General features: G+C 34.1%; 1 long non-coding RNA gene across 3 annotated transcripts; it reads right to left on the bottom strand.

Moving 5' to 3' along the window:
- Nucleotides 1-550: 550 nt before the first annotated feature.
- On the bottom strand, nt 551-16053 carry LOC131638906 (uncharacterized). Of its 3 annotated transcripts, none has more exons than XR_009294800.1 (4): nt 2708-16053; nt 2054-2207; nt 1809-1915; nt 551-898 (listed from the first exon to the last, which is right to left on the bottom strand). It is a non-coding gene; the product is annotated as an uncharacterized LOC131638906 (long non-coding RNA). The 3 variants fall into 3 exon arrangements; XR_009294801.1 differs by having other exon boundaries at nt 2054-2932; nt 3889-16052; XR_009294799.1 differs by having other exon boundaries at nt 3889-16051.
- Between the last annotated feature and the right edge of the window lie 4997 nt (nt 16054-21050).

Raw genomic sequence — 21050 nt, 5'->3', positions numbered from 1 at the left:
AAAAAACCGTTGCCTTTTTCTACGAGAACGGTTTTCAGACCGTGCCGAACCGAGGCGTTGTTGTATCCTTTTGCAACGGTTTTTGGCCTAACGACAACGCCTTATGATAACCGTTGTATTAGATTTTTCTTTAGAGAACGGTTTTTAACGACAACAGGTTCACACCGTTGCCATTTAAAAACCGTTGCAGTTGAATTATTTTATGGAATAACTGTTTAATAAGATATAACAACGACTTGGAGCCGTAGGTCATTTGAAAGCGTTCTTGTAGATCCATATCTTAAGTTCTTCCACAGGTTAGAAAAACGATTTCTATGCTAGAGCAACAGTTTAAAACCGTTGCAAAAATATTTTTTTTTTAAGAAATATGAAGTCATTTTGTTTTATTATAGTAATAAATATCAACCATCATTCACAATATTTTTATATAATAACATTCAAAACAAATTTTAAAAATGATCTTATATTTTTTATACCCATTTCCTTCTTAATCTTGACATGCAAAGGCTACTTTATATGATAGTAAATAACCTATCTGTACAGGGATATATACAAAAGAAACCAAATCCGACTTTAATTTCTTTCAGAAGCTGTAATATCAATAACAGATGAAAATTTGTCTAGAAACAAAACAAAATGCAAAAAAAGAGCTTCACCATAATTGACAGTCAAACTCGTACATGAATTTCACTAAACTCCGGTTGAAAATCAAGGCGTTCCCAACATCCTCAGTAGATTGAGATTTGGTGGTTTTCACTTGATGTTATTTTCACTAGAAAGACCATGTTCACGGTGCACAAAATTCATGTACTCTAAACTCATAAATGGGTATTATCCTTTTGTCATGAAAAGCACAATATGATACAATGAAAACATCACCAACACTGGTTCCTCAAGCCTGAAATAAAAATCCAAGAATTAATTAACATTACTTAGAAAACATGGTCATGCATATACATAGGTATATATCTACATTAAATACCTAATTTCATACACAATTGATTGAAGATTTTAATTACTATAAAGAATATTTGATACACAAACAGTTAGATACTGAAAGTAAAAGTAGAACAACAACAACACATTTCGACAAACAGTCATAATATATTAATATTGTCGTCAATACCTTAACACATGTCAGAGCAGTAGCATTTCATGAACTCAAAAATCTATGGCCATCATTGATTATTTTTAATGTTTTATATTAATTGGTTTTGGTATCAGGTTAAAGACAAAGTTTTAAGCAGAAAAATAATTCAATTAACATTGATAACACATCCATTAAGGTATTACATTGAAATGTTAATGCAAAAAATTTGTATAAACAGCACAGAGCTAGTTAAATTAGGCAACTACCCAAGATAAATTGGTCACCATAGATCTTTAGAAATATCACACTTGGGTCCCTTTTGACCCTTTATACAACTAATTCAACTAAACCTTAATTCTTAGGTCCCTTTTGAACCTTTATACAGTCCCTTATTCCTGTTATATGTCCAAGAAAGTTGTCCCTCGCAGTGCATAATTCACCTCAAGTATTTAATTTCAATATTAAAGTCCAAAGTTTTTTAACAGTGAAGATTATATAAGAACAATAACAGTGAAAATTATAAAAGAACAATAACAATGAAGATTATAGAAAAACAATGATCATCTTGATAATAACTAGCTTTCTAGTTGAATCTCAGTGATAAAGACAATTAAGAAGCAAAAAACGTAATCTAAATGATACCATCTTACAAAGAACAAGAAAATCTCTATGAGAAATGTAAATAAGCAAAAAATCTATTTTATAGAGAAAAACATACCTCTGGAAGTTTGTTACAAAACAATACATCCAAACGTGCATCAAATGTATTTTCAACGGCCACGACAAAATGATTTCGGAAGGTACCGATACCGTTACTGTTATTCACTGTTTTTATGACGAAGAAAAAACTATAATTAGGAGAATTCATAATTACATATTCTCATAAAATTATAAGTTCCTATTAAAATTTGTGAAAAAATCAATGTTATAACTACAAGGTACAATATTAAAATTCTAACCAACCTGAATAATGAGTTCTTTTAAGTGGTTTCTATAAAATTCTGGATCACCACTCACATTCAAGAGTTCATTGGCTGCCTCTTTCATTTTATTAAACTAATCTTCTCGAGCTTGAAGAACTTTTAACCGTGAAGCATTCAATTGTATAGAATACTCACTGCAAGAAACAAATGTGTATGCAGCTTAAATCATCTCAAGTATTTCTAATTTTCAAGTTAGAAAGACAAATACAAAACATTTGAATAAGAAAAAACTAAACCACAACAAAAGTAAACATCGAGAAAACTAAACTAAACCTCAACAAAATTAAACTCTGAATCGCCCACACTTATAAGAAAGAAGTTCCGTTCTTTTGGAAAAACTTTCCATTGATTCTGTTGTGAGCGAGAGGTTCAAAGGACCATATTGAAAAGGTGATCCATTAACAAACATGTATCACTATATTTACCATTGTATGCCTCAAGTTTACACTTACAATGAACCAGGGGAAGTGCAGAGTCAGATTAAATACCTTTCATTTCTAAGGCATCTAGCTTAAGAATTTGAATTAAATACATTTTGTTATATCAAATCACACACCAGAGATGAAGCACTTTAACAGTAAACTAGAATACATGTGAATTCAACTAACAACAATTAATTTAAAACTGAACTGACATATCTAATCTAATGCAGTCTAAAGCTCCCAATAAAACACCACATTCAAATCTCAGAGGCTTGCAAACCACTTTCAACGGCTTCCACTCAGAATGGAAGAAGATGTTCTCGCTCTCAAATTTGATTAAACCAGACATGGATAGCCTAAACTCCACCATTATGTGTTCACTGCCATTCCACTCTATGTGTTTCGTGCCAAAATCAACAAAAAACCAATGGTTTCATCTGTGCCAACATCGAGCATTCGATGGTTAATAAGTGCAGAGAAGAGTTGTCTAAAGCTAGACTTTCATTCATATAAAACACTTCCGTCATAGCTGCTTAGCAACCATGAGATACAAAAGAGTGTGACACATCTTTTACAATCACAATGAGCAGTAACATTTGTCAATACTGAAAAAGAAAATCTCTCAACTTCGGTTACTTTATAGAAAATAAAAATGAAAGGTGAAACTCCTATAACTGAACTTAAATTTAAATTGTGAGTTGGATGTTGAGAAGAAATTTTACTATCGCAATGAACAACTCTGAACTTTACTTTGAAATTTTACTATCGCAATGAACAACTCTGAACTTCTTTACTTTGAAATTCAGTTACTCTTTCCCAAACATGAAAGTAATAATATATATAAATAAAAATGAGTGGTTTATAGAGACTGAAAGGTGAATCTCCTATAACTGATATATCGTCCAAGTTAACTTCTTTTTCAAATACTATAAGTAATGTTTGTCATTTTCACAGTATAGTAAAGTACTCAAATAAGTTATCATATTCACAAACAAATTCTATGCATCATTTTTTTCACAGTACAATAAAGTACTAAAAAAGACAAAACAAACAAATTAATTTAAAAGTCAGTAGACTCAATAAGCACCACAACTCCAAATCAGTAGACACAAATTTCTCAAAATAATAATGTAGCACTAAATTGTTGTTACCGAGAAGAATTTAACTCTCGCATACTCACTCAACTACAAGTAGTTCTAGCAGACAGCACACTGTCTTAGCTAATTGTAGTTCCAGCAAGGCAGAGCAAGGTTATTTCCGTAGCAAATAAAACAGAAGAAGAAAAATTGATTAAATCATAAGCTAGAGCAAAAATAACTAATTTTTATTGTGAATCAAAGTACTGGATGGAAATTGAAGGGGAGATTATACGCAAGTTGAAGGAAACTCTTACCGAAGCGACAAGTCTTACACATCCTGAAAATGAAAAATCCACCTCACAACGTGCTATGACCCTTGCACCTTCCATGGAAATCATTGTCGCCAGAGACTTACATCAAACCTTTGATTGAAATGTTTCTTGAAGCCGTTGAATGACATAATTCTGTGAAGTAGTTGAGTTTTGTGAAACCCTTGATAAATCCTAATTATGTGTATGCAAGTTGAAGGGTTCGAGAAGAAGGAGAAGGGAAGAAAAGATTAGGGTTAGGGTTTGGGAGAATAATCGTTCACATATTCTGAAGAATTAATGGAGAAGGGAAAAAAGGGTTAAGATGAAGGTTTGACGAGTTTGGGGGAGAAGAATTTTGAGTTTCAATTTCAGCACAGGGAATGAAATAATTTGTTTTAGCGCTCTATATTTCAGAGTGGGAACGAAAATTTTTGTTTTAGCGCGCTATGAATTTCATATAGGAGCGAAATCGTTTGGAAGAGGAACGGTTGATATTTATCTTAACGAGGGTGTAATACGGTGAACTGACTTTTTATCAATCGAAATGTCGCGGTAAGCAAGAGTCGCCACCGACTTTTATTTTATCCAAACTATATTCGGAAAGGCAAAAAGAAACAGAAAAAAACCTTTTAAGAAATCTGAGTTCGGGGGGTAATTTATGCAAAGGGAAGGTGTAAGGCACCCTTTGCATCCATGGTTTTCCATGGGCTCTTAATTGCTTTGCTTGCTCATTTGTTTAGAAAGTGTAGATGAAAGAGATAGGGACTTTAGCTTGTGAATAAGCGTTGCCCTTTTGAAAAATTATGAGAAAGAATATAATAAAAAGGTTTGAGCATTGCAAGGCAATTAGGGGCAATTACCTTAAACTCAGATGATAGGTCTCTTTTTGCCTTTCAGAATGAAAGGGTCTATCCTTGCCATAAGAGGGCAGGAAGCCTTTCGTTTGGAGGTTGAAGGGTCATCGAAGCATCCTTTGCCATAAGACTGTCCCATGCCATAGAAGGGCAGGTAGTCTAAGGTAAGGATCAGAATAAGCCTTTTCGTAGGCAGCCAGAAGATACCTCAGCCTTTTTCCGTAGGCAACATCCGAGGGTCGAGGTCATTTGTGTATCGAAGGCAGCATCATTAGGGTCGTGACCTTTTTATCTAGGCAACATGGCTGAGGTATCCTCGAATTCGAGGGACGAGGCTTATTCTGCAAAAACACAAAGGCAACAAGGCAACAAGGCAACAAGGCAACAGAGAGGTTACCCAAAAGCGTGCGTGTGTGCACCAATCACGTGATTATATTCAATTATATTATCTTGTAAATTAGCGATTCTAAATTCAATTCATGGTTGCCACTCCCTATTTTACTAACCACGCAGATAATATAAGGCAAGAAACAATAATATGGGGGAGGGAAATTGTAACCAGCGGATCCCTTAATAGGGTTTGACATAAGTAATAATAAAAGACATAAAATATAGAGCTAGGGTTTAGGGTTACCACTGACGTAGCTTTGGCATTCGACAAACCCTGAAAATTGGAAAAGAAAGAATAAACAAAAGGGGTGAGTGCATTATCGGTTCAGAAGCAATCATAGTTAACCCTAATCCATAAAATAACAATAAAAGAAAAATGGTAAAAGAAACTTAGCTTCGATTGACGAAGGTTGATAGTCGGAGGTAGCCTGAAGCATTGACTCTGACCATCTGAGAATTGACAGAAGAATAAAATACAGTGAGTGTATGGCTAATTCAAGGGCAATCAAATTTAACCCTAATTTAATAAAAACAAAATAAAATAGAATGATTATTTAAAATAAATATGAAATAGGACTTAGCTTTTGATTTGATCTGATATGGTTTGTAGTCGGAGTATCTTGATCAACCGTAGGATCCAGTGTGGGAGATTGAGGATGAATTTGCAGATATCCACGAGAACAAATGAACAGCTCGAATGTACCTCGAAAAAAATAGGGTAGAGAATGACAAAATATGAGTAAAATATGAATCAAAATTAACAAAAAAAATCTAAAAATCATCTTAAATCCTAAAATTAAAACAAATATTTTTGTATTTTTATATCTTATGAAATTAAAACTAAATAATCTAATTAAATATTTTTGTATTTTTGATTTCTAGATTATTTGATACTTACAAAATTAAATAGCTATATTAATCTTTTGAATAACCAACCCACCTAACTAAACTAGATAATTACACTAACCTAATATAAATAGATGGAAATATTAACATAAAGAAAATTACAGTAAAAGTGGAACAGAGGCGGACCACTTTAGTGGTCAGGTTCTTTTTTAATCCTTTTCAACTTAATTCTAACCAAACAAATTATGACAAGTGGCAATTTGACTTAATTAACAAAAATCAAAAGGCAAGAACTTATTCTCTTTCGTCCCCTTTGTGTTCCCAATTCTTTCTCTCTGCTTACAGTAGCCAAGCATGAAACAACAACAATTCGATATCAATTTTCTTCTCCCTTCTTTAAGATTCCAAAATATGTATGCCAAACACAAACAAAGACATCAATCAAAGATGGAAATAAGATGGTTACTTACAGTGACAGCGGATCGGAATTAACAAAAGCGGTGTCGGAGCGGTGATTCTCATCGGAGAGATTCGATCCGCGGGCGTTGACGGCGGAGGAAGGCCTTGCCGACGTAGATGCAGCAGCGACGTATTTGCGTGGAGGTCGCTTCGGATCTGTTTTTCGGTTTTGGCGTCGGTGGATTCGTGAGATCGCAGTGTGTTGGCTGGATTTGAATGAACGATGATGATCTGTGCGAAACTGAGCTTTGAACAGGATGCTTTGTGTTGTGCGATGTGCAGGCTGGAGCGGTTGAAACTTTCGTAAGTCAGTGGTTGACGGTGGAGTCCGCGACGGACGGCTGAAACGCCGACGGTGGGGATCTCCGATGAATACGATCGATTCCCGCTTTCTTTCTTTTGGTTCGATCTGCAATAAAGAAAATAAGAAACTTGGTGCAATTTGTATTGTTTGTATTAGTGATGGTTTCTGAGTGTGATGTGGTTGAATTTATGACTTTTTGATGGTGTTTGTTGACGTGAGAATTTGAAGGTTTTGTTTTTGGTGTAAGATTGGATTAGTAAGAAGTATAATGACCGAAGGTAAGTAGTGGGTTTGAAGTTGTTTGTGATGAGTTTATGATGATTTTCGGCTACATGTATATGGAAGAAGTTTTATGATGGTTCATGAAAAACATGGGGAGATGTTGTGGTGATAACTTGTGAAAGACCTGTGAATATGTAAGTGAAGGTTAGAGAATGTAATTGTTAGCTATTACTGTAAAGGAGAAAGTGGGAGGATTGAAATTGTATAGGTTAATGAGAGAGAGGGTTTGTGCGTGAATGTGTACAAATTCAGAATAGGGTTAGCAGAGAATAGGGTCGGAAAAAAATGTCCTCTTCTATGATTAAGAATGCACCTATTTATATCAGTCAAACTAGGTCAATAAAAAGGGAAATAACCAATTCAATCAATCAAAGATAATTAAAGGTCTAAAAATCAATTTTATTCGATTTTGATCTTGTGATTATTTTTAAATCAATTACATGATTCTTTCTATGAAACATATTATTACCCTTAAATAAAAAAGTGAACAAAATCTTTTTATTTTATAATTTTTGAATGAAATATGAAAAAGGTATTTTTAATAAATAATAAATGCGAAAATAATACTTAAATATAAAAAAACATTTTTTTTTTGTGATTTTTTTTGAAGAATAGTGAAATAAAGTTAGAATTAAGTAAAAGAGAAAAATGTTAGAAGTGATATTCGAACCAGAGATCTCTCACTATTGTGCTTTTCATGCTCAAATTCTTACCAACTGTGCCAGTTCATTTATTCGAAATAAAATGGCGTTCGTAAATATATGAGGGCAAATTTTGGGGTATGACAGCTGCCCCTGTTCAATTATCTTAAACCTGAAGATGTAGAGTGGTTTGTATGCCAGTCGGTATCTGAAGGTGGAAGATGATTGAACACTAGAATACCAAGAAATTTGCCCTAGCTGAATTAGGGACTTTTGTCAGAGATGGGCTTTAAAGATGCCACCTAGATGTTGGGACTGAAGTGTTTGAGAAGTAGTTGTTTAGAGATGGGCTTAAAGATGCCATCTGACTTGATAAGCTCGAGAGTTAGAATGTGTCATACGTTAGACTATTTCTAGTTTGCATCCGTAGATGTCTGGAAGGCCGTGCGTTAGGCTGAAGATAAATCGTGCGTTAGACTATCTTCAATTGCATCCTCAGATGTCTGGAAAACCGTGCGTTAGGTTGATGGATAAGTCGTGCGTTAGACTACCCAATTTGCATCCGTAGATGTCTGGAAGACCGTGCGTTAGGTCGAAGATAAATCGTGCGTTAGACTATTCTCAGTTGCATCCTCAGATGTCTGGAAAACCGTGCGTTAGGCTGAAGGATAAGTCGTGCGTTAGACTATTCTCAGTTGCATCCTCAGATGTCTGGAAAACCGTGCGTTAGGTTGATGGATAAGTCGTGCGTTAGACTAATCCGATTTGCATCCGCAGATGTCTGGAGTGCCGTGCGTTAGGCTTTGAATAAGATTCGAATCTTTGTAATGTACCTGTCAGATAATATTCACTTGGTAACAATGTAAGTTTTATGCAATGTTTATGATGTATGTAATGAATGAGATGGAGTTCTCAAAATAAATGGAACGTTTTGTATGTTATGTATGAATTATAACCGCCTGCAATGTATGAATATGCGTGTGATGTATATGATGCATGACTGATGTTGTTCTGAGAAAATAAATCTCTGTATCATTGTGATTTGATCTTGTTTTGAGGAGATGTAGCCGGGGATTTATGACTTCTGCTTGGGGATGAATAGTAATTTGATGGATCCTGACTGGGGATGAAAGATATTAGTAAGCCATGTTGGAGAAGAACAAAGTGTCGGTGGTGTTGAAGATGTCAACTCTGTTGGGGAGCCGTGTATTGGTCGGGACGAGTATGTTTGAAGATATCTTCTTGAAGGATTGCTCTGTGGGGATATGATCTTGTGAACTTGGCTTGGTGGGGAGACATAGGTGTCTTGACAGTTGCCCCCGATATTATAGCACTTGCCATTCCTGGATTTGTATTGATTAGAACATGCCAATGAGTATTGATCGAAGATATCAAACTGGACTTGCGTAGATTTGCCCCCAGAAATTTGGAAAGATTCGCCTCGCGAGGACTTCATGAGATATGCCCTATGGGTGACATACCCCTAGTAATTATAAGCTTAGGACGATACCTCTGACTGTTTTTGCTTTTAAGATTCTCGGAGTCTTGACTTGATTGCCCCAGATTGATCGGGAAATAGTTTGAAACCCACTTGGGATGTACGCCTCTTAACTTTTTGGCATTTGAGAGATTCTTGACCGGATTGCCCCAGATTGATTGGGCAAAGCGTGTCGTGCCTCTTGTATATGTAGGAGACATTTCTTCTCGGAGTAATCTTGTCTGTCGGGATAGCTTTCAGTCATTAGTTGTACCCTGTGCAAGTTCTTTCTGATGCTAACATTTGAAATTATGTAGCAGAATACGTTTAATAATGAATTCATGAGATGCGATGCATACATTTGTCTTGAGTTTTGAAAAAACATTAAAACAAGAGATGTAAAAGCGTGATGTTCGTAAAAACATGTTATTTGTAATAATGTGATGTTTGTGAAAAACAGGATATCAACTTAACATTTGTAGTAAACTTTAAAGAGTCGGGATACCCTTTTGGTGACAGTATGCCTTTGAACTAACCATGCTTCAGTTAGGACTTTCGAGGGTTGTAACGTGGCTTGGTTCACGGTTTAAGAAACAAAAGATAAAGGCTCAAATTTTGATTGTACCCACCCCTCTTCGTGATGATCTTCAGTCCTAAGCTCAGTTAATTCAACTTATGCATTCAGGTTCCAAGAGACTTTTGGATTTGCACCTTTGATAATGATGACGGTTCACAAGCAAAGAGAACTTTTGAGATGGCAGTCACTTCTTCCTTTTGGTAGTCACAACATTGTGTGGTTCAGGAATTTATTGACTTCTCTTTTTTTCATCTTTTTGATATCCCTAACTTTTGCCTGAACTGTCTATTTTGAGCTTACAGTCAGCGGGATGCCTTGTGTTTTGCCTAAGTCATCTTTTTGATTTTTGACTTAGCAGGCTTTTCCTTGTATATGTATTTTCATTCATTTTTTTCTCTTTTCGAAAGATATTGACTGCCTTGCTTAATGATCGATGAACCATCATTGGTTTTTGACTGACATTTCCAACACTTCTTTGATGTATGCGGATGAACGCTTGTGATTGAACCCTTTGTTGAAAAATGTACTGAATGATTCTCTTATAATAGAATGCACAGCCAAATTAACTGAGAACTACCCTGCCCCAGGTTATGATCAAGGGTTTTAGTACAAAAAAGAAACTTCTACTTCTTAGGCTTAAAGGGGTTGACGAGGGATTAACATCCTTATATCTCCACTGTTTAGGAATTGAAACAATGCCTGTACATCGTCAGCATAGTCTGCTCAAAAGCATACTGTATGAGGTTGCGGTATCGCTTTCGTCATCCTCCCTCAAAAGGCTTACAACTTTAGCAGGAGTTGAGTATCACAAAAACATATGCAGAATAAAGACATAATTTAAAATGAGTGATAACGAACTAATTTATTCAAGACAAACATATGCAATGCACTGATGATGATTATTAAAACAGATAATGTCTATCATAATTTGAATGTTTAAACAAACAGAATAGAAATTGCAAATGAAAGTAGATCTAATGATCAAAAAGTTCGTCCGTCGAGACGTCAATCAATCATGTCATGACTAGGCATAGGAGCGGTGATCACCACAGGGGTTTCAGGAGGGTTGGATTTGATTTCTCTGTCATTGATCAGATCTTGAATCTTATTCTTTAATGTCCAGCAATTGTTTGTGTAATGTCCAAGACTGTTGGAATGGTACGCGCACCTCACATTGGGTTTATAGTAGATGTTAGAATTCGTTGGCTCGATTGCCCTGAGCATCTGGATCATATGAGTGAATTGATTGTTGTGACTCAGTTGTCGTGATTCCATTATCGTGACTCAGTTGTCGTGACTTTGTTGTCGTGATTCCATTATCGTGACTCAGTTGTCATGATTCCATTATCGTGACTCAGTTGTCGTGACTTCGTTGTCGTGATTCTATTATCGTGACTCAGTTGTCGTGATTCCATTATCGTGACTCAGTTGTCGTGACTTTGTTGTCGTGACTTTGTTGTCGTGACTCAGTTGTCGTGACTTAGTTGTCGTGACTTCATTGTCGTGGTCTTTTCTGATTTGAGTGTCATGATTAAATCTTTAATGGCACGCTTCAACGGTCTACCATCATTTACACCATAACTAGGATTGTTCGAATAATAAGCGCATCTCGCATTGTAGTTGTACCCCAAGAATTGGAGTGCCTTTAATTCTTCTTGCCCCTTGGCTGAGTTCAGAATCAAAGTTTGAGATCAGATGCTCTGAGCCTGAAGGTGTTCGCCTGATTGATCGAAATCCATTTGGGCTGAAGTAAACAGCAAGAGAGGATGAGATACCTATTGTGAGAAACCTGTTATGCGATGTTATGAATGCAAATGCAATGTTTTCAAGGATCTATAGGAAATTTAGTTTGCGACGTTAGAAAATGATTGGCTGCGTCTTTGTCTGAAGAATTCTGAATTTTATCTTTGAACATCCTTTTTTGAGAATCGAGCTCACCATATCGAGTGGTTCATCGCCTCTGATTCGGGATACCTATGAAAATTCGAAGGTACATGGCTAGAGGAAAATAAATCCTCTTGCCCCTTGATAGGTACTGAGTCTCTGAATTGGAAGGTACGTGGCCAGAGGAAAATAAATCCTCTTGCCCCTTGAGAGGAATTCAGTCTTTGATAAGAGCACCTGAAATCGCGCGCCCTAAATTCCTGAGATCCTTGAAAGGGTTAGTTAAATCATGTTATGCTTATGATGTCATGATGTCATGATGTTATGCGGATGAAGTTCATTTGGCATAGTGTGAGATAGTAAGGACAAAAAAAGTCCTTTTAACAAAACCTGCAAGGAAATGAAGGTTAGTAGCAAACACAAACAAGTCACACAAGTCACACAATTTTTGGCTTAAGGCTTGCATGGAGTCTGATCAGGTGTCCTTCCCAAGGGTATTTCTATGGATAAGGAGATTTCAGCAACGGGTTCTACAAGTTATCCAGAATTGTCAGCCCTTCTAAAGCACCCTCGGACATGATGCATTCGCACCATGCAATGATACTTTGAGAAAGAACCTATCTGAATTGTAGTATCGGGTAGCGACTAGTCCTTAACATTTGTCAAGGGTAGTCCCCCCACTACGTTCCTAAAGGCCAGGATGGGTTAAGGGTAACTAAAGGTCCTTGAGCTCCGGCGCACCCACAGACACATACATAGACCCCCCTCATTTGAGAAAGGTGTGCATATGCTATGGAGTCCTAACTCAAGCGTGAACTTCATATTGACTCATCTCCCACATATGTGAAAGAGGTCGCCATGACTATGCCACTCCTAATCTTAAGTGTTCTTGAATCCGGGAATAGGATTCGTCCATCAGTTAATTCCCAAAACACCCCTGAAAAATAAAACAAACAAAGCAAACAATAGAAAACATTTAAGGTGAATCCTAAACTTTTAAGGTAACCCCTCTTAATCGGAAATCCCCAGCAGAGTCGCCAGTTCTGTAATACGGTGAACTGACTTTTTATCAATCGAAATGTCGCGGTAAGCAAGAGTCGCCACCGACTTTTATTTTATCCAAACTATATTCGGAAAGGCAAAAAGAAACAGAAAAAAACCTTTTAAGAAATCTGAGTTCGGGGGGTAATTTATGCAAAGGGAAGGTGTAAGGCACCCTTTGCATCCATGGTTTTCCATGGGCTCTTAATTGCTTTGCTTGCTCATTTGTTTAGAAAGTGTAGATGAAAGAGATAGGGACTTTAGCTTGTGAATAAGCGTTGCCCTTTTGAAAAATTATGAGAAAGAATATAATAAAAAGGTTTGAGCATTGCAAGGCAATTAGGGGCAATTACCTTAAACTCAGATGATAGGTCTCTTTTTGCCTTTCAGAATGAAAGGGTCTATCCTTGCCATAAGAGGGCAGGAAGCCTTTCGTTTGGAGGTTGAAGGGTCATCGAAGCATCCTTTGCCATAAGACTGTCCCATGCCATAGAAGGGCAGGTAGTCTAAGGTAAGGATCAGAATAAGCCTTTTCGTAGGCAGCCAGAAGATACCTCAGCCTTTTTCCGTAGGCAACATCCGAGGGTCGAGGTCATTTGTGTATCGAAGGCAGCATCATTAGGGTCGTGACCTTTTTATCTAGGCAACATGGCTGAGGTATCCTCGAATTCGAGGGACGAGGCTTATTCTGCAAAAACACAAAGGCAACAAGGCAACAAGGCAACAAGGCAACAAGGCAACAGAGAGGTTACCCAAAAGCGTGCGTGTGTGCACCAATCACGTGATTATATTCAATTATATTATCTTGTAAATTAGCGATTCTAAATTCAATTCATGGTTGCCACTCCCTATTTTACTAACCACGCAGATAATATAAGGCAAGAAACAATAATATGGGGGAGGGAAATTGTAACCAGCGGATCCCTTAATAGGGTTTGACATAAGTAATAATAAAAGACATAAAATATAGAGCTAGGGTTTAGGGTTACCACTGACGTAGCTTTGGCATTCGACAAACCCTGAAAATTGGAAAAGAAAGAATAAACAAAAGGGGTGAGTGCATTATCGGTTCAGAAGCAATCATAGTTAACCCTAATCCATAAAATAACAATAAAAGAAAAATGGTAAAAGAAACTTAGCTTCGATTGACGAAGGTTGATAGTCGGAGGTAGCCTGAAGCATTGACTCTGACCATCTGAGAATTGACAGAAGAATAAAATACAGTGAGTGTATGGCTAATTCAAGGGCAATCAAATTTAACCCTAATTTAATAAAAACAAAATAAAATAGAATGATTATTTAAAATAAATATGAAATAGGACTTAGCTTTTGATTTGATCTGATATGGTTTGTAGTCGGAGTATCTTGATCAACCGTAGGATCCAGTGTGGGAGATTGAGGATGAATTTGCAGATATCCACGAGAACAAATGAACAGCTCGAATGTACCTCGAAAAAAATAGGGTAGAGAATGACAAAATATGAGTAAAATATGAATCAAAATTAACAAAAAAAATCTAAAAATCATCTTAAATCCTAAAATTAAAACAAATATTTTTGTATTTTTATATCTTATGAAATTAAAACTAAATAATCTAATTAAATATTTTTGTATTTTTGATTTCTAGATTATTTGATACTTACAAAATTAAATAGCTATATTAATCTTTTGAATAACCAACCCACCTAACTAAACTAGATAATTACACTAACCTAATATAAATAGATGGAAATATTAACATAAAGAAAATTACAGTAAAAGTGGAACAGAGGCGGACCACTTTAGTGGTCAGGTTCTTTTTTAATCCTTTTCAACTTAATTCTAACCAAACAAATTATGACAAGTGGCAATTTGACTTAATTAACAAAAATCAAAAGGCAAGAACTTATTCTCTTTCGTCCCCTTTGTGTTCCCAATTCTTTCTCTCTGCTTACAGTAGCCAAGCATGAAACAACAACAATTCGATATCAATTTTCTTCTCCCTTCTTTAAGATTCCAAAATATGTATGCCAAACACAAACAAAGACATCAATCAAAGATGGAAATAAGATGGTTACTTACAGTGACAGCGGATCGGAATTAACAAAAGCGGTGTCGGAGCGGTGATTCTCATCGGAGAGATTCGATCCGCGGGCGTTGACGGCGGAGGAAGGCCTTGCCGACGTAGATGCAGCAGCGACGTATTTGCGTGGAGGTCGCTTCGGATCTGTTTTTCGGTTTTGGCGTCGGTGGATTCGTGAGATCGCAGTGTGTTGGCTGGATTTGAATGAACGATGATGATCTGTGCGAAACTGAGCTTTGAACAGGATGCTTTGTGTTGTGCGATGTGCAGGCTGGAGCGGTTGAAACTTTCGTAAGTCAGTGGTTGACGGTGGAGTCCGCGACGGACGGCTGAAACGCCGACGGTGGGGATCTCCGATGAATACGATCGATTCCCGCTTTCTTTCTTTTGGTTCGATCTGCAATAAAGAAAATAAGAAACTTGGTGCAATTTGTATTGTTTGTATTAGTGATGGTTTCTGAGTGTGATGTGGTTGAATTTATGACTTTTTGATGGTGTTTGTTGACGTGAGAATTTGAAGGTTTTGTTTTTGGTGTAAGATTGGATTAGTAAGAAGTATAATGACCGAAGGTAAGTAGTGGGTTTGAAGTTGTTTGTGATGAGTTTATGATGATTTTCGGCTACATGTATATGGAAGAAGTTTTATGATGGTTCATGAAAAACATGGGGAGATGTTGTGGTGATAACTTGTGAAAGACCTGTGAATATGTAAGTGAAGGTTAGAGAATGTAATTGTTAGCTATTACTGTAAAGGAGAAAGTGGGAGGATTGAAATTGTATAGGTTAATGAGAGAGAGGGTTTGTGCGTGAATGTGTACAAATTCAGAATAGGGTTAGCAGAGAATAGGGTCGGAAAAAAATGTCCTCTTCTATGATTAAGAATGCACCTATTTATATCAGTCAAACTAGGTCAATAAAAAGGGAAATAACCAATTCAATCAATCAAAGATAATTAAAGGTCTAAAAATCAATTTTATTCGATTTTGATCTTGTGATTATTTTTAAATCAATTACATGATTCTTTCTATGAAACATATTATTACCCTTAAATAAAAAAGTGAACAAAATCTTTTTATTTTATAATTTTTGAATGAAATATGAAAAAGGTATTTTTAATAAATAATAAATGCGAAAATAATACTTAAATATAAAAAAACATTTTTTTTTTGTGATTTTTTTTGAAGAATAGTGAAATAAAGTTAGAATTAAGTAAAAGAGAAAAATGTTAGAAGTGATATTCGAACCAGAGATCTCTCACTATTGTGCTTTTCATGCTCAAATTCTTACCAACTGTGCCAGTTCATTTATTCGAAATAAAATGGCGTTCGTAAATATATGAGGGCAAATTTTGGGGTATGACAGAGGGCATATTTCTTTTTCCAAAAAAAAAAAATCTAGCAAGAGCTACTTTTCGATTCTAGTTAGAAGAAGTTTTCACGAATAAAATTTATTTTAATTAAACCTAGGAGAACGGTCTCCTATAATTACTATTGTATTAAAATATTGTTAATAAAAATTACCCTTTTGTCATATATAAGAACAGTTTTCGGCCGTTGTTTAACATTTACAAAAAATATATATCCTATTGCAACAGAATGTATAATTTGTTCTCTATTACACTCTACGAGAACAGTTATTTTACCTCCCATAAATTAGGCGTTGTCGTAGACTCAAAATGTTGTAGTGCCATGTTGCTTTATTGCATCTCTCTCGATTTAACCTTGGAATTATATCTCATGGAGACCATGTGCTTGGAAGCGAACGGACATGAGCAGCTTCTCTCAACTTATCGATCAGATACGTTGTGCATTTGAAACCTATCTCGTTCGCCTCTTGTTGAATTAGGACCGTTGGCACGAGGGCGTGTCAATCTCTACGGATAGCATGGCCGCCGCCAGTAGACCATGGAAAAAGGGTTTCCTTGGTAGTGTAATATGGAGTAATGTGGTACGAGCATAGGATCTCATGGAATAGGTCCGCCCACAAGCCTTTTGCATAATCCAGTTTCTTTCTGAGTCCCTTAAGACATTTTTTCCGTGAATTCAAGAAATTGAATCACTTCATTCTTATACTTTTTACTTAATCTATTGGCATACATCTTCTGAGAATAACATAAAAATCCTACAGAACCAACAACAATGAACATTCGATCTAAATAAAACAACAATAACACTAAACAACAACACAACATAATAACCTAAGTCTCATAAACCATAACAACAAAAACAACGACAATGATAACAATAACAACATTATTGGTACAGATGGAGAGAGATTTACATAACGGAAACGTGAATAGAGAGAGTCAAAGAAATATGTTGGTTTGAGGTTCAAATTTCCTTATTCGAGCTTCATTCCTCCTTGGAGAAGATGAAGAATGAGGTTTCTTTCGCAAAAAGTTTATGAAAAATAATGAAAAGTTAATAAGACTTAACATTTTAATGTCGTAATACAATATTTTTTTTAGTTTACATCCCGGTTGGGAGAAAAAACCGAGGGAAAACAATTGAGATAAAAGTTATGTTCAATTTAATTAAATAAGCTATTAATCAATTTTCATGAAAACCAAAGATGATTTATAGAATAAGAGCGTCATTTTGGTTCTAAATAAAGCACGAAAAATGTAGGAGTTGGGAATCGAAACTCAAACCCTAAACTGCATTTTCTATTGGGTTTCTAAATAACCGAGGGATAAGATTTAACTTTAAAAAAAATTAAAATGGAACATTCTAGGTCATTTTGACATCGGTTTTTAATTAATTGAGGTTAACGTTTTATCATAAAATATATTATTTATAATTATTTTTACTACTTGTGAATTACTTTGGTCGATGTTTCTGATGAAAAGAACTTTGCATTGTGTCAGTCAACGTGCAATGCACATTACATCCAATCCAGTTTTATATGAGAGAATGAAACACTTAGAAGTAGAGTGCCATCTTATGTGTGAAAAGGTTTAATAAGTCTTGTTATGCCTACTTCCCATCTCATCATCAAGAGTAATTAACATATTTTTTTTTACAAAGACTCTATCTACTTCAATTATTTTGTTTACAAAGTTACTTAACATGGTAAATATCTATCATACTCAACTTAAGAATAGTTGTTAAGATCTAAATCCTAAAACTAATTAATTCTTGGTTAAGTTTAGTTGTAGTTAGCTCAATAACTAAACTATTAGCTAGTTATAACTAATCTTTTAATTATTTACTTTTTTTCACCGTCTTTTCTTTTAAAAACCAATTATATAAATTGAGTTTCTCTACATTAAACTCAATTAGATTAAATGAATGAGCTCAATTCTCTCTCAATGCTTCGTCAATTCTTCTTCTTCCATTAGTTTAACTAAGTAATAATGAAATGTTGATTGATTGTCATTTGAGATGTTAGTTTAGAGGTAAGAGTTTAGTCTTCTAACTACTAAGACTTGAGTTTGATTTTTCTCATCAACAATGGTAAACTATTAATTAGTTAATAAAGAATATCTTCTTCCTCAATTTTTGTTAGAAAAATTGACTAATTAGGGTTGATTCACTTTAAAGTTAATTTGTGTTAGGAAAATATAAAATTAGTTGTTTATAAATTTTAATATAAATTAATTTTGAAAAATCTAAAATAAAAAATAAATAAATAATATTTCTTATGATCAAAATCGATTAAAAACTTACATGAACTAAAGTTATAATAGAATATACTTATAATAAGGAATAGTTTTCTCTTTCCACATTTAATGACTTATTATTTTTAACCATAAGATTGAAAAGAATTAATGGTCAAGATGTGGAGTAAGTTATTATAACTTACTCTTGGAGTCAATATAACCCTCATCATATATATATATATATATATATATATATATATATATATATATATATATATATATATATATATATATATATATATATATATATATATATATATGAGTTTAATGATAGTGTCCTGTCAGTGTAAAGAAATATTACACATACATTCAATCAGATCAATAATTTATAATTTAAAAGATGACTTGGTAAGATACATGATTGTCATTAGTGGACAGTATAAAAATAATTTACACTCTCACTCTCAGTGTACATTTCCTTTTCTATATATATATATATATATATATATATGATTTTGTCTCTTAGTAATATCAATATATTCTATTTTAAGAGGCCACACTCTTTGAAAAAGGTGAATGAAAATTCACTATATTCCAATAAAGAATAATTGATCATTTATCTTATCTCTCTTAAATAATTATGAAACGTACGATTAATTTACTCTCTCTTTCAAGTTGGCTAAATAATTTGAAACAATCTTTATCAAATCAAAAGAAAAGCACTAGCCAAATGTTCCTTAAGAACGAATCAAAACAACAGAATATCCATGTGCAAGAGATCACTGGAAAAGTCAAATATGAAGTTAAGAATAAGATTACGTGCATGAGATGCCAATTACTAAAAGTAGTAGCACATGATGAAGCTTAACAAATTTGAATTGACCTTTCCTTGTCGACTGTTGTTATACCCTAATCATTACTATTAACGAAGCTTCATTCATCTCTCTATTTTTATTTAAAATATTTTATTTTCAAACAAATTAAAATAATTAGTTTTAATATTAAAAACTATATATATATATATATATATATATATATATATATATATATATATATATATATATATATATATATATATATATAACAAATGAACTATTTTTTATATATAGTTATTTCTATAAATATTTTTTAAATTATAATTTATGTATTTTTATATTCATTTATGGAACTTTTTATAGTTATCAACTATTTAACTGCAGTAATTCTTCACATTAGCAGCCTTTAGCTCAACATTTTTCTTTCTTTTTAATTAATTTCATGATATTAATATTGTTGATCAGAGTGTGGATTATGTTTTCGGTTGGTAGCGTCATTGCCATGTGCAACTTTATAGAGGATGATGCGCTAACAGTATACGTTATGATTCATATGCTTAATAATGTTTGTGTTAAAACGGATTAAAAAAGAAATAATAAATAATGTACTAGTTGTTATTTTAATAATGATTTAAAATCACCGACAGTTTATCAAACTTTTTTTACAGAGTTTATCATAACTCATGTCATGAGAATTATTTAATTAGTGAGGAGTACTAATCTAGTACTAGATTTGGAGTTTTGTAGGATATTCTTGTAAAATTATGGCCACTATACAATTTGATCAACAATTTCTAACATGACATCAATTAAGGTTAAACATGCAAAATGCTCGGTGTATCATTTGTAGAAAGTTGTAAGGTTTTGAAGATATATTGCACTTATGACTTTGAGACCGATATTCGATCCAGACCACTAGAGATGGAAGATCATGGAGACGAATAGTATGATAATCATGTCTGTCTCGTTAAATAAATATGATATTCATATCTGTTTTATAACTGTATGGATATTCGCTAAACGGGTAATCTGCGAGTTTTAAAGTATCCGCAAATATTTACAGATATCCATAAATAACACTATTTTTCTAAAATTATGTTTTGAAAAAATATTTTCAGCTTCTTTTAAAGACACAAGGTGTTATTATTATATAGCATTCATATAAATCTCTCTTATTTTAACAACAGAATTTCATCACATTAATTTTCTTCATTTTCACCAAAGCATAATATCCATACAATTCATTTTTAACAAAAAAATAATGATATTGTGATTGTGAGTTATAGTGGGAGAGCAGACCACGAAGGAGTAGAAAAGATGACACTGGCTAGACGGGGAAAAGGCGGTACTGGTTGGTTGGACGATGAAATTGTTGAAGTGAGGTATGAAGTATAAAAGAAGATAAAATATGAAATGATCAATAAAGTTTGTACGGAATATAAAGGTTTGCTTAAAAAAAAAGTCAAAGAATATATGAGGAGACTAGTTTTTTAGTTTTTTAGAAAATGAAAAGATAGAAAATAATAAACTAATAATATTTCAGTAATTTTTATAATTTATTAACGGATAAGGATATCCGCGGGCACGAGTAACATTAAACTTGTATCCATATCCATTAATAAACTGTTATTTAAATATCCATTTATTTTATCTGCAGATATCTATTAAACTACCCGCCTCGTACCGTGACAGATTTTATCCGCGAATATCCGCGGGTATATATATTTTTGCCATCTCTACATACCACAATTAATTCACTGTTGGATATTATCTAACGATTTCCAAGTTAGAAATTATCTAGTGATTTTTCAGGTTCCACTCCAGGAAGTATAGTGCATCTCTAACTGTCTCTCATATATAAAGTATTTCACGGGAGATCTATCTAACCATAACTTACTCTACTTTTTTTGTTACTCACTCACTAACTTAACG

The sequence above is a fragment of the Vicia villosa genome, linkage group LG1 (assembly GCF_029867415.1).
Source record: "Vicia villosa cultivar HV-30 ecotype Madison, WI linkage group LG1, Vvil1.0, whole genome shotgun sequence".
In the NCBI taxonomy this organism is placed as follows: domain Eukaryota; kingdom Viridiplantae; phylum Streptophyta; class Magnoliopsida; order Fabales; family Fabaceae; genus Vicia; species Vicia villosa.
This window is presented reverse-complemented; position numbering and strand designations above follow the sequence as displayed.